This window comes from Myodes glareolus, chromosome 4 (genome assembly GCF_982192425.1).
Source record: "Myodes glareolus chromosome 4, mMyoGla1.1, whole genome shotgun sequence".
NCBI lineage: Eukaryota > Metazoa > Chordata > Mammalia > Rodentia > Cricetidae > Myodes > Myodes glareolus.
The window spans coordinates 19773924-19788126 of NC_142029.1; the positions used below are offsets into that span (position 1 = coordinate 19773924).

Consider the following 14203-nt stretch of genomic DNA (forward strand, 5'->3'; position numbering starts at 1 on the left):
CTCTGAGGTTTCACCAGGGGCCATGCCACGATTAGCATAACACTATGTGCACAAAGGGACCTGGAGTCCACAGATTGTATGGGACAGGATCAGCCCTGGCTGGAGACTGGATGGAAAAGGACCCAGGGACCTAAGGCATCTCCATCACTCTTGCCTGGGGCCACTGCAGAGCTGTAGACCAGAAGGGAAATTCTCGGTGTGAAGCACAGCGAAGGCAAGCACTCAGTGTTCGCTGTGGAAGAACCAGCCCGTGTTAATTCAGGGCCCACTGTGCTCTGCTCAGTGGTGAGCCGACTTCCACAGATAGCTCTGCTTTCGAATTGCTTCGCTTCTTCACCGACAGGGTGGCTGTGGCAAGCCTTTACCCTGAGCTTCTTCAGGCAAAAGATAGGGAAAATAAAAGCCAGTGGACTGAAACTGTGTGTGCTAAGTGGCTTCCATGGCCTCTGGCTAGACGACAAACTTAAGAACTGCTGACAGAAGCGTGAGGAGTCCTCAGGTGGAGAAGACCATGGGCCAGCAGTGAGGTAAGCTGCAGACCCAGTGAGGAGGGGAAATGGTGGCTGTCCTCCCTCTGTTGCAGGCTGAGTGCCCGGGAAAACAAACTTCTAGGGTGAGCACATAGGGTGAGCACGTAAGACGAACACATAGGAAGAGCACATAGGGCGAGCACATAGGGCGAGCACATAAGGCGAACACATAGGAAGAGCACATAGGGCGAGCACATAGGGCGAGCACATAGGGCAAGCACATAGGGCGAGGACATAGGGCGAGCACATAGGGCGAGCACATAGGATGAGCACATAGGGCAAGCACATAGGGCGAGCACATAAGGCGAACACATAGGAAGAGCACATAGGGCGAGCACATAGGGCGAGCACATAGGGTCTGCTTTTTTAGAAGTGCTGTCCATTTTGCCAGGCTTTACACTAAAACCAAATATGCCAGGAAGGACTTTTCAGGTTCAAATCTGGCGGATGTACAATTAGAGACATCTGTCTAGTTAATGCTGCTCGTATGAGAACTTTCTTCAGGAGTGGGGTGGAGGGGGTGCTGATGAGGCTATGTCTACTTCCTTCCTTCTAAAGTCCCAATGACAACCAAAGTTTGACTCATAAAGTTCTCCCTGGTGAACCCCTGAGTAAGGGGCTATTGACAGGAGTGTGGATGACCCCAAAGTGGCCACTCTGAAGTCTTCACCTTGCATGAATGATGGATTCTCCTTGGCTATATAGGCAAAGCTCCCTCCCCTTAATCCTCCTCAGATTGTATATAGTCTATCTCCTCCCCCAAGGCCTTGAGGCCATAAGCACTTAGGGCAGACTGCAGGCAAATGGCTAGAAGCAGCGGCCGAATACTCAGGCGAGGGTCCCATGACCCTCCAGGCTCTCTCCTACGAGGGAACACAGACGATTAACAAGCCCAACTGTCATGATCTTTTGCGAATAGACACACTTGACCTCATGAAGACAGCGGTTCTTGGCCTGGGAGGATAGTGCTATGCAATAGTCGTCTGGGAAAGTGTGCATACATTTCCACCACGCAAGTCTGAGTGAGATGAAGGGGTTTCTGGGCTATAGACCCCGGGTACAGACTTTCTGGATTCCAAGCCAAATAAACTGCTCCCTAGGCCCCAGAGCTGCTCTCAAAGAAGGCTGTACTATGTGCTTCAAGTTTCTGAGGCCCGGCTAGAATCTGAGCAGTTGGAGACACACACAGGAGATTCTCGCAGGAGGGCAGCCATGACCCTGGAAACCAACTCACTCAAACCAGCCCCTAATCTGGGGGAACCTTTTTAAATGTGACACAGGATGTGTCAAGAAACCACTGGTTTCCTGAAGCATGGGAAGGAGGTCAGGGTCATTCCAGGTCATAGTCAGCCCTCGAGTTATTCCCATGATGATGCTGTCAGAGAGGTCAGAGAATCCAGCCAGGGAGGCCAGGCTTTGCCAAGTAAATGGTGATCATTGGTAAATTACTTAAACGTTTAAAGCCTTAGTTCCTGTATCATTGCTCCCAAAGTTTATATGTGTGTGTTTGTGTGTGTGGTATACATGTGTGAATATCCACATTTACGTGTGAGGGTGTGCAATACCCACGGCGACGGGAGGCAAGGATAGACCTTGCTTGGCTTCCTCCTCCCGGTTTTGTTCCGCCTGGGCTGCCAGCCCATTGAAGAGTGCTGCTCACATTCAATCTGTGCCTCTCACTTACTAGGTCAAATGTGTCTAGGAACGGCGTTCCAGATACACCCAGAAGTGTGCTTTACGGACCTCTTCGGCACCTCTCCGTCTAATTGAGTTGACAGTGAAGACTGGCAGGCACACTGCTTTCCCTCCTGTCCTGGGAGGAGCGGGAAGCCTGCAGGGACATCTGAAGTGGGAGGCAGGAGGTTTTGCGGTGAGCTGGGCTACACTCTGAGTCGGGGGTAGATTCAGAGCCCAGGATACTCGGTGATGAAAAGGATACTTGACTGTGGTGGTGCACACCTTTAACCCCAGCACACGGGAGGCAGAAGCAGGCAGAGCTCTGGGAGTTTGAGGTCAGCCTGGTCTACTGAGTGAGTTCCAGGACAGCTGAGGCTATGCCAAGAAACCATGTCTTGAAAAACAAACAAAAAACAAAAACAAACAAGGCAAAACCAAACAAACAAAAAAGAAATTCATACTCCAACTAGGTGGAGTAAAACACAGGACAGGTGTGTTTTGTCAACTTGACATAAGCTAGTTGTGGGATCCAAGGAAGCTCTGAGGGGATGGGTAAAGAGGGGATGAGGTCTGACCCCAGTAAGTTCAGGTCTCAGCCATGTTGGTCATGGTAGCTGGGTCATCTGGGTAAAGGGAACTTTTGTTCTTTTTTTTTAAAAATAATAAGATGATGGGATGTCCCGGGCAGCTCGCAGAGCAGCTGCTAGTGGCTGTGGGTCCCTGCAAGATCTCCAGGGTGGCAGCGCCATGTGGCCGGGGGAGTCAGGGTTCCCGGGCGAGCGGCAGAGTCAGGTGGCTGGATGCGGTGGATGGCAGAGTAAACGGACATAAGGCTATACATAAAGCTAGACATTTATTACTTAAAAAAAGGGAGACATAGACAAACATAGAGAGAACAAAGACACACGTACATACGACACGAAACACACACACACACACACACACACACACACACACGAGAGTGAAGATGGCGGCGAGGGGGGGAGGTGGGGTCAGAAGTGGCTGGGGTGGGCGTGGTTAGTTCTTAAAGTGTCCCAATAGAATAACAGGAACCTCAGTTGAGAAGATGACTCCATTAGACTGGTCTGTGGGTGATTCTGAGGAGGGCATTTTCTTGATTAACGATTGATGTGGGAGGGTTCACAGCACTGGGGTGCTACCAACCCTGGGCAGGTGGTGGTCTTGGGTAGCATAAAAAAACAGGCAGAGCAAGCCATGAGCGAGCAAGCCAGTGTAGCCATGGCCTCTGCTTCAGTGTCTGCCTCAAGCTCCTGTCCTGGCTTCCCTGACTGATTCACTCCAGCATTGAAACGTAAACCTCAAATCAACCTTTCTCTTTCTTCAGGATGCAGTGTTTTTCCTCGGAAGAAGTTTCTGCACAGCAGTACTGGGGCTGGTTATTGTGTTTGCCAGGTAAGAACTTCACAGACTAAGCCATCTTCTCAGCCCCAAGATGGGAGAGTTCTAGTAGCGGTTGCAGATTAATCTGCATGCTGTACATGCATCATTCCTAAGCATCAGTCAAACAGCATTAAAGCACCGAGGCCCTTGCCGCTGAGACGGGTGCTGAAGTCGGTTTGTGTCAGGTTTGACATGAAGAGGGGGTGGGGGTGGACAATAGCTTTGAGACTGAGAGGGACATGGTCGGAGACCCATGTGAAGTGATGTTCTGGACCAACAGCAGGGGAACTGAGGTGGCAGGAAACAAGTGAGTGCTGTCTGTCTTTCTCCTATTGATTGTGTTTGTATATCCTGGAGAGGCTGAGAAATCCCAGTGTCAGCAGAGAGCGGCTACCCTGCTGCTGTGGGAAATGACTGCCGGGACAGCCGGGAAGCGGTCACCACAGGGAAGGTGACCCTGCTGATCTGGAGCCTGGAGGCGCTTGAGTCACTTTTGGATGCTTGGGTGGAGTGAGGAAGCTGGGGCACTTGCTCATGTTGCTGGAGGTAGAGCCCCACGCCAGACACAGCAACGGACAAAGACGGGCAAGGTTTCCACAGCAGGGCTGGGCTAGGGTCATTTCTGGACATTTGGACAGCCTTTCGGAGTTTGGAGAATTGGTGTTTCCTCTGGACCTGTCAAAGGTCAGAAGACAGCAGTGACTGCTGTCCCTCAGGTGTTGTCTGTCGTGTGTTTCGAGGCAGGTTCTCTCACTCGCCTGGAACTTACCAAGTAGGCTAAGCTGGTTGGTCATCCACCCCAGAGGCCTGCCTACTTCCACTTCCCCAATGCTAGAATTACAAGTTCATGCCAACTGCTGTGCCCAGCTTTTTAAAACGTGGGTCCCAACTGGACTCAGTTCTTTGTGCTTTCCTTTACCGACTGAGTATTCCCAGAACCCCTTAATTTTCTTTTAAATGAAAAGACTATGTTTTGAGTATATTACTTTGCAGTTTCTTTCTTGTATGCATTGTGAGAAAGCTCATCTCTCTTTCCATTTGGGGAACTACAAGCTTACAGAAACATGCTAGGCGTGACAATTGGGTTGGTGTGTGTGTGTGTGTGTGTGTGTGTGTGTGAGAGAGAGAGAGAGAGAGAGAGAGAGAGACAGAGAGAGAGAGACAGAGAGACAGAGACAGAGAGACAGAGACAGAGAGAGAGAGACAGAGAGACAAAGAGAGAGAGAAAGAGAGAGAGAGAGAGCCCACACCTTCAGGGGTCACCTTTTCATAGTGCTGTGGTGTGGTGGTTATGTTTAGGAGCCATGTGCCTAGGGCCAGGACAGAGGTAGGAGTCACGCAAGTCTCAGAGTGGTGCTGATGGTGATAGGGAGCCAGCTAAGCAGGAAGAGGGTACTGTGGAACCAACAAGTCTTGAAACTTTGGGTAGGGCCAGCCACTCACCTTCAAGGAGTCGAGTTGGTTGGCTGGCTACAAACTGCCAAGGTGTCTCAGCCACAAGCGCTGCCATCTGTTGAATGGTTATTAGGACCCTTTACAGTCATGCCCCCAAAGAGTCTGTGTTCTGTCATTTCTGTCTTATAGGATGGAAACATGGAGGCTCAGCGGATAAGAAAGCCACCCAAGGTTAACATCATCAAGCTAACAAAGGACAGAGCTGACAATGCCAACCGCATCAGTGACCCCAAAGCCCAAGCCACAAGCCACTTCTCTGTGCTGTCCCAGACCTGAGCTGAGCACTCAGCACGCTTCCCACAGAGGGGAGGCATTGCATAGCAGCTGACACCTGTCAGCTCTACCTAGGTGTCAACCTGCTGTTTCACAAGCAAGTTCTGTTCTGGTTTCTGCCCCAGGGCCTCTAGGCCTGACCAGGATGTGGGAATTTATCACTGGGTTCCATCTGTCACACACACAGACACACACACGCACGCACACGCACACACACACACACACACACACATACACACACACGCACTCACGCACACACGCACAAGCACCCATGCACACACACTGGATGAGGTATGCAGCCTGTGGGTCTGAGCCCAGCCCTAGGCATGTGAGCACTCTTGGTTTACCTTAGGTGTGAGCTCATCTACAGGCTGAATGAGGAGGCAGGTCTCTGCTCCAGCGTGGAGAGAAATAGGGCCTCACTCCCACGACAGCTTCCTCATATATGCTTAAGGGTCCTCTCTCCATGGGACACTGTAACCAGAGACTGGTTTGACATGAGAGGGGCTGTGGGTAACGATGGGGTGCCCTTTGGGAGAATGGGGAAGCCATGGTTAGATCTTGTCAATTGGAGCTTCCTGCCCTTCCCCCACGTGGCCAACGGAACCAAGCTGCTGGAATCAACTGAACCAGAAGAGGAAGTTTTAGATGACTGTCTGGTGTCTTCATTTTACAGATCAGGAAACTGAGGTTTGAGGGCAACTGTGACTCATAGTAGGTGACAAGCCATCGAGGGTGGAGATGAGCAAGCTCCTGAGCCCTCACAGCGCCTGCAGATACACAGCCTTCTCTGAGGGGCCCCAGGATCTTTTCCATGGCATCATCTGAGTCTATTCTCCCCCGCCCCCATTCCCCTGGAGCCAGCTCCCTCTACAGGCTAAGGCGTACATTGCCCTTGGCCAGGAGGCTGCTTACTCTTATCAGGGCCTGGGCACCTTAGCTTCACTACAGTGGCTCATGTCCAGGTGGCTTGCCTCCTGAATGCCTGCTAATCTTCTATTGTTTGGAAAATTTCTATTACTTCTCTAGTAGGTATATCCCAGTTTCCTGCTGAGAATGGTCCCTGCTCCAACCCCCACAACCCACAGGTCTCTCTCAATATCTTTCTCAGTCTCACTCCTCTCTCTCTCTCTCTCTCTCTCTCTCTCTCTCTCTCTCTCTCTCTCCATCTCTTTCTGTCTCTTTGTATGTGTCTCTCTCAGTCTCTGTCTGTCTGTCTCCATGTGTGTGTCTCTCTCAGTCTTCCCCAGTCTCCACACACATACACATTTCTTTAGCTACCAATAGATAGAAAGGGCAGGCAGTAAAACTCCAGTTTGGACATGAGAAATAGAGACTTCAGAATGTTGTTTGAGACTAATGCCTCTTGACTCTCATACCCTACACACCCAGGAGCCAACATGCTCCCTTCACAGAGCCATCTTTGTGGTTTTGAAATGGATTCCACAGAGTTGTACACTGCACAGCCTGGCTGGCTGTATGAAGAACCCAACTGTGCACCTGCCCTGTGCCCCAAGTGAGGCAGACACATGGTAAATGAACTCTGGCTTCAGTGCAACCATAACTCAGAGAAGTGGTCATCCCTTCCCTCTCTGCTTCTTTTCTGCACCCCCTCCCCCACTTCCTTTCTGCATCCCCCTCTTCCCTCCCCACTTCCTTTCTGCAGCCCCCCTTCCTTCCCTGCTTCCTTTTTGAACTCCTTTCAATTTCCTGCCTTTTCCACTGAATTTTTCATTGGGAAGAAACACGTTTAAAGATGTGAGGCACACGCTTTGCTGGGTCTCAGCTTTGATGAATCTTTGATGCTTGAGGCTGAGGAGGCAGGCGCTGCACCAGGCCAGGAAAGGAGGGAGGGGTGGAGAAGGGGCCTCCAAGAATACTATCCTCCTTCCCTGCACCTACCACGGGGCATTCATACACCTACCACCTGCCTGGCCTAGCAGTGCTCTGCAGTGGTAACCTGTGTACAGGCAGACACACGTGTGTGGAGGCATGTGTACACAGGCGTGTGAGGTTTGAATAGATGGGACTCTGGCCGGAGGATGCACTGCAGCTGGCAGCCAGTGCCATCTCAGAAGCCATGTGCTCTGCCCTTTCACTGCAAGCCCCGTCTCCTGGAGCTCTGAGGTCATGCGATTGCTAGGCAGGCTCAGTCTGTTCAGTGCGCATGCTACCCATACGGAGAGCCCCTAGCAGCAGACCCTGCCTGGGAGGACAGATAGCCACCTTTGTATTATACACACAACAGCAGAGAATGACGGAGGGCCAGCGCTCTGGACTTTGGCAGTGAATGACTGGCTTGGAATGCTAATCCATCTGACCTGAGTCTGGATGTAACACTCTAACCATCCTTCTGGAGGAGAAGCTCTGCCAGGCACAGGTGTCTAGTTCAGATGTTTGGTGGGATGGTGCGGGCCACCCTCACCCTTACCTGCCACTCGGCGTAGCCTCTCTCAGGGTTGAAGGCACATCACCAGGCAGGCAGAGGTAGCATGGCCCCATAATTTTTACATCTGCCTTTCCCATTGTTGATCTTTACTAAAACAGTAGGTTGGGCTCCACCTCGGGTACCAGTGGTGCCAGTGACTGGTCCTTTCTCCTGCTCCTCCTCTTGCTCCCTCTGGCTCTCTCTCTACCAAAACAAACTCTCCTCCAGATTATTCTTGCCAAGTATTTATTTGCTCATGGCAAGGGGAAAAGTAACTGGTAGAGAAAGTTTGTATCAGGAGTGGGGTCATTGTGATGACCATTTGGTTCGAAGGCCTTTGGAACTGGTTTGTGGGAGGAGTGTGGAAGACTTCGGAACTTTGGGCAGGGCAGTCCTAGAATACTGCAGAAGTGTTTCCAAGGCTGGACCCAGTGTCCCCCACATGGAGGCTCCAGTTCTGCAATGCATGTCGGGTGTTTCCAGGAAATTCCTGGATAGCACCGACTCTCTTGCAACAGCACAACTCTGCTCTGGAGAGTCCTCTTAACTGGCTCACTCCCAAGTGGCAAGTGCCAACATGCATGTCCCTTCGCGCCTACTTGTGTGCCTCAGGAGTTCTACTGACTGAATCTCATGCAGTGACGCTGGGATGAACCTCAGGGTAATGAGTCCCCAAGCTTCTTTCCCAGGTGAGGGTATGTAGAGCAGCCATCCCCTTCTCACACCGCCCCCCAGTTAGACCTCACAGACTGATTGACTGAGATCTGTCTCCGTAATTTGAAGTTAGCAAGACACCTAAAAACCACCCTCTTCGTCTCCTCCCTTCTCCTTCCACAATAACACTATTAGTCAACTGCACATGTGTATAAATGACTTTTACCAGATTGCTTTTCTGTTATCATTTCCAAGAGGAGGAAGTTTTAGTCCAGGCTGAATAAACGCCTAAGTCAGGAAGGACCTCGTAGACCTTTTGCCTCCTAATGCGATGGCTGGACTTGCTTATCTTCTTCACAGAAAGAGGTAGATGGTGGTGAATATTTGATGCTGCAGGGTATTAAGCAACTTCAGTGTTCTTCAGAGTTGACTGACGGTTTGATTTTTATGGCCATAAATACTGAGGAATCTGCTTCAGGTCAATAGACAGACAAAAGATGGGGAAAAAAGCATGCTTAAGGCCATATCAGAAATTATTCTGATGTCAATCCAAAATCAACTTAAAAATTTTTTAAATGAAGTGAATGATTTTTAAAATCGGTCATTTGGAGCCAGAAAGATGGCTTAGCAGTTCAAAGCGTTTGCTTTGGAAGGCTGGTGACCTGAGTGTGACCTCTGGAACCTCCATGATGGAAAGAGAGAACCAATTCCATAAGCTGCCCTCTCACTGACACATAAGCCAAGTGGCGTGTGGGCCCTCACACACACACAAGCATGTGGTAAGAAAGAAACCATTCTAATACAGTACAACCCCACAATATACTAATTTGATACTTAGTTGCTGAGGAATGACAGCAAGAAAAAAACAGCCTTTGTTTCCTATAATTAAATCATTATGTATCTATAAGAGCCAATTTTTTCCATATACATTAAAAACACAGCAATGCAGCCAGATGTGGTGATGCATGCCTTTAAGCCCAACACTTGGGAGGCAGACACAGGGATGGTGGATCTCCGTGAGCTCGAGCCAAGCTGGCTATACAGAGGGAGTTCCAGGCTCGTCAAGGCAACATAGTGAGACCCTGTCTCAAATAAAATGAAACAACAAAACACTGCAATTTATTACAGGTAAGGGTCTTCATCTGAGCGTCACAAGGTGCGATAGCACATCCACGTGTGAATCTTGTGTTCGGAACCAAGGCCCAGTGAAGTTTAGAAAGGCAACATGGCTGAGTCTGGAGGTTAAGGGGCCGGCATCTTGTCAGACAAGGGTGTAGACTTCCTGTAAGAAATTCATAAGCAGCTGATTGGCAAACAAACTTTGGGACTAATTTTGACCTCCCAAATCTGAGTCTCAGAACAAAAGCCCCTGTACAGGTGTAGGGTTCCTGCTTGGGCTATGCAGTCCCCTGACTCCTCAGACTCCCAGGGCACTGGGGGACAGGGACCCAGTTAGGCAGTTCTGGTCTACAGCCTCGCCTCATACACCCCCTGAGCACCATGAGAAGGCAGTGTGTGCAGCCAAGCCAGAGCCAGCGACACCTAGCCATGATGCTGCCCAGCTCAGGGCTCCACCCACAACCCTGTGACTTATCTGTGTAGCGAGGGAGCACACAAAATAATCTCCCTGAGAACTTTTGGGAACTGGTGCCTTGGCTTTTTCCATCCATGTGCATGTATAAGTACACAGGCGCGTGTGTATGGAGGCCAACAGGCGTGGTCCTCAGATCACAGTCTGCATTTTATCGAGACAGCCACCACTCACTTTCACCTGGAGCTCACCTAGCCTTGCGAAATGCATTAGCTGACCTGGTGGGAGATGGAGACAGCTCGGACAACTCAAGTCCGCCAATCTCCTTGATTCTTCAGCTTCCTCATCTGTACGCTTCTCACCCTCACAGAGAAGAAGCAAAGGCATATGGTGGAAGATTTAGAAGTCTACCCTGATCTCTTTGGCCTAGCCTGCGGAAGACCCCATCAAGCCTTCTCAGCCTTCACGGCTGTTCCTTCTGGACTAACCATCTTTATAAGCAAACACATGACAGAAAGCCGGAAATGAGTATGATTTGGAGAAGTGGTTGTTATTGTGGAAAGAACGGCGGCTCAAGGTGCCTTCTGACCCCAAGAAGTTGTGTAACTTTGGTCTGTTCATGTGCAGAAGCCTCACGCTCCTGAGTGATGGTTCCTTCTCCACCCGCGCGCCCACACCCTACCCCTAGACTCCATACGTTCATCTTGGAGACACAATGACTTGATTTAGGCCACTCTGCTAGTTAATTTCTGTCAACTTGGCACAAACTAGGGACACCTGGGAAGAGAGGCTCAGTTGAGGAATTGCCTCCTTCAGAGAAACGAGCCTATGGGACATTTTCTAGACTGATGACTGATGTGGGAGGGTCCAACCCTGTGGGCTGGGCCACTCCTGGGCAGGAGGTCCTGGGGTGTATAGGAAAGCAGGCTGAGCAAGCCATGGGAAGCAAGCCAGTAGGCAGCACTCCTTAAAGACTTCTGCTTCAGTTCTGGTCTCCAGGTGTCCTGCCCTTGACGGTAGACTTTAACCTGCAAGATCAAACCGTTTCTCCTCCAAGCTGCTTTCGTGCATGGTCTTTTATCATGGTGACAGAAAGCAAACTAGGATGTCCTCCAGGGAAGGGAGGGTCCTGCGAAGTGGGCGGATGGCCAGGTGGCCATCCCCGCAGTCGATCGGCTGCTGCAATCAGTGCAGGTGGCTGTTGGGTTATGGAAGCCCCACCCAGGTGGCCATGTCTGGGAGGTCCCAGGTGGGATGCAAATGGCTGAGACCTTAGCTGGGTGGATAGTTGTGGGGATATTTATAGCAGGCTGGTGCCTGGGCACTCCACAAACATTTCTATTTGTGCCTTGAAGTGGGGGTGCTCCCCCCTCCCAGAACTGTATGCACCCTTGTCTGTGAGCATTTGGATGTCCCAAAGGGCCTAGGAGTCCATGAGAATGAGTCCCACTGTAAGAAATTTCAAATAGCTTTTCTCTTCCCCACCTGTGTTCTGAGGCAAAAAAAAAAAAAACAAAAAAAAAAAAACAAAAAAACCCCACCACCTTCTACTTCCTCAGTGCGCCTGGAATGGCAGCCCTAGGCCGGCTGCCTCTCCTCCTGCCCACATGCCCACCCGAGACCAGTAGAAAGCATTTTCTTCCCAGGTCCATTAAGCCCTGGAATTTGGAGGTGGTAGAAAGAAATTTCCTCATTTCATAAAAATTTAAACTAATGGCACAAACAGCTGTGGCCATCTAGTGAGTTCCTCTCTCCGGAGCAGCAGCGCTTGGTTATACCTTTTCTTGGCAAGGGAGAAGGTATCAGACAAAATTGGAAGCCACTGGTGGCAGAGTGGCTTGTTGAGTTTGGTGGCACGCTGCTTCTAAGGGCTCACGTGAGACATCGCCATTAACCGCGTGCTAAGCGCAGGCCCGGCACTTAGTGCGCTCCTCATTTCACTTCATTTACACAGTGATCCTATGAAATGTGCCCCTTGTCATATGTCACAGGTGGGAAACGGGTACTCAGAGAGGTGAAGCAATTTGCCTAAAGGCATCCAGCTGTGGAGCTAGCTCTCAAGACTGGTACCTGAGGCACGAAGGCCTGGGTGTGACCTTCTGTGATCATGATGGCTTCTGGGAGATAGGGACAGACCAGGAACGTGCTGGCCTCTGGCTTTGAAGCTTGGGATGTCTACTTCACACACACACACATTCACACACACACATTCACACACACACATGCACGCGCACGCACATGCACGCGCTCACACATGCATGCGCTCACACATGCATGCACACACATGTGTGCACGTCTGTCACTTTTCTGTCTAGGTGGGCCCTAGGCTGTGTGCTGACAAGATTCTCATGCCAGCTGTGCCAGCCCACTCCTCTGCTAGCAGCTGCTCTCCATCATAGCCCGGAAAAGCCACATGAGGGTGCAGCGACCCTCAAAGAGACAAAGGCTGCCCACTCGGTGCCCTCTGGCACTCCCCTCCTCCCAGGAGCTCGGGCTACTGGTTGTCCTGAGATTCCTTTTAGTTGAAGGCTCCAGGATTGTCTGAGTCAGGCTTTGGGGCTGTGATTCATGTCAGGGCAAGTCTGTGATCCGGGTCTTCGGGACTGTTCCAGGCACAGTCACAGCACAGTGGAAATCTAGCGCTGAGGGCCACTTGTCACTCCTCCTCGTTGCCTTCACCCCACTTTGACTGACCCTCTGGCATGCAGATGGAGAATTGGCTCCTGATTTCTCAAGAGAAGCTGTGCCGCATGGGTGAATGCTTCATTAAACTCAACAAATGTGTGTCGTGGACCAGACACAGAACCAAGAGGCATTGCTGCTAAGGAGCTCACCATCTAGGGGGCAGGAGAGAAACACCCAGGCTGTAGCGTGTCCGTGATTGGTGGAGGGAGATGTGAACCCAGACTGAGAGAATAGAGAGCATCCCCTGGGGAAGGGATGCTGAAAGCATGAAGGAGGACCAGTTAGAGAAAGAGGACGTCCCCCAAAGCTCCCTTCCCCCACGTCATCAGACCTTCTGTTTCTTATGATGGCTCAGATGCCAGTGTGGGATTTTCTGTCTCTGTGACTGTGGATAGCCTCAAGTCAGACATATCTTGTCAAAGCCTCGGACTGGAGGATTGGAGAGAGCGAGTGGGCGAGGGAATATGTGTTTTTAGTAGTGGCATGTCCTCAGAACCTGCTTTGAGTAACTCCACTTCAGGAGGGGACATGCTCCCCCAGGACCCTGTCTGTGCCCGACACGGTAGACGTGCTCCCAAACAGCACTCGAGCAGAAGAACAAAAGGGAATGAGCGGGCAGGCTGTGCGCTTTGTTCTCTCTACTGTGGGGCTGGTACCTCTCTAGGGAGGTGAGGCACTCACAGGAAAATCTCTTATCACCAGGGCAATGGCTCAGACGTTAAACTGCCTGCTGTTCATGTCACAAGAGCGAGGGCCAGACTCTGGATCCCCAGAACAATCTGAACCCACATCAGTGCCAGCTGGGCATGGAGACCAGTCTGTAATTCTAAAAGTCGGAAGGTCTGGAGACACGATACCCAGAGCAAGCTGGATAACAGACTAGCCCACATTGGGAAACACGGGGTCCAAATGGGAGATTCTGCTTCAAAAAATAAGGTAGGGAGTGACGGAGGAAAACTCACACTGTTGACTTTAGGCTCCACACCTATGCTCACAGACAGGCACACACACACACACACACACACACATTAAGAAAAAGAAGAGATGTGTGTCCTCATGTGGCCCTGTGCTGCTGTGTGCCAGTTTAGGGCACACTGGGTTGAGGGGCTTCCAGGCGGCAGGGAACAAGATAGGAACGTTCCCCATATGCAGTGTCAGGCAGGTCATCCAGCATTTAGAGAGTTTCTGCTCTGTGGGGCTCTGGGATAGCTGGGAAGGAAATGGGATAAAGAAACCACCCCTGGCATCCGGGAGGCAACTGTGTGGAAAGAGAGATTAATGTGCAAATAAAAGGTTACAACTAACTGTGTGAGGTAGTAAGGACAGTCACCAGAGCAGAGAGTGACAATTATAAAGCAGGCACTGTGGCCAGGCAAGCCAGCTTCAGATCGCAGCCCCATCACAGCTTGCCGGGGCAAGAGGAGCAAGCTCCCAGCATCGTTCAATGTCTGACCCTTATCTGTCCAGTGGGGATCATTTCAGAGCACAGTGTGGACTGTTCTCAGGACGAAGCGCTTGATGAATTTGGGACTGTGCCAACTCAGAATTGCTGGACAGGGCTGGCTCTAC

At 50.9% G+C, this 14203-nt stretch overlaps 1 long non-coding RNA gene across 1 annotated transcript; it reads left to right on the forward strand.

Annotated features, from left to right (window-relative positions):
* Positions 1-3253: 3253 nt before the first annotated feature.
* LOC125393227 (uncharacterized) lies at positions 3254-5983 on the forward strand. Its single transcript, XR_007229737.3, has 3 exons — positions 3254-3290; positions 3553-3620; positions 5193-5983. It is a non-coding gene; the product is annotated as an uncharacterized LOC125393227 (long non-coding RNA).
* Positions 5984-14203: the final 8220 nt, after the last annotated feature.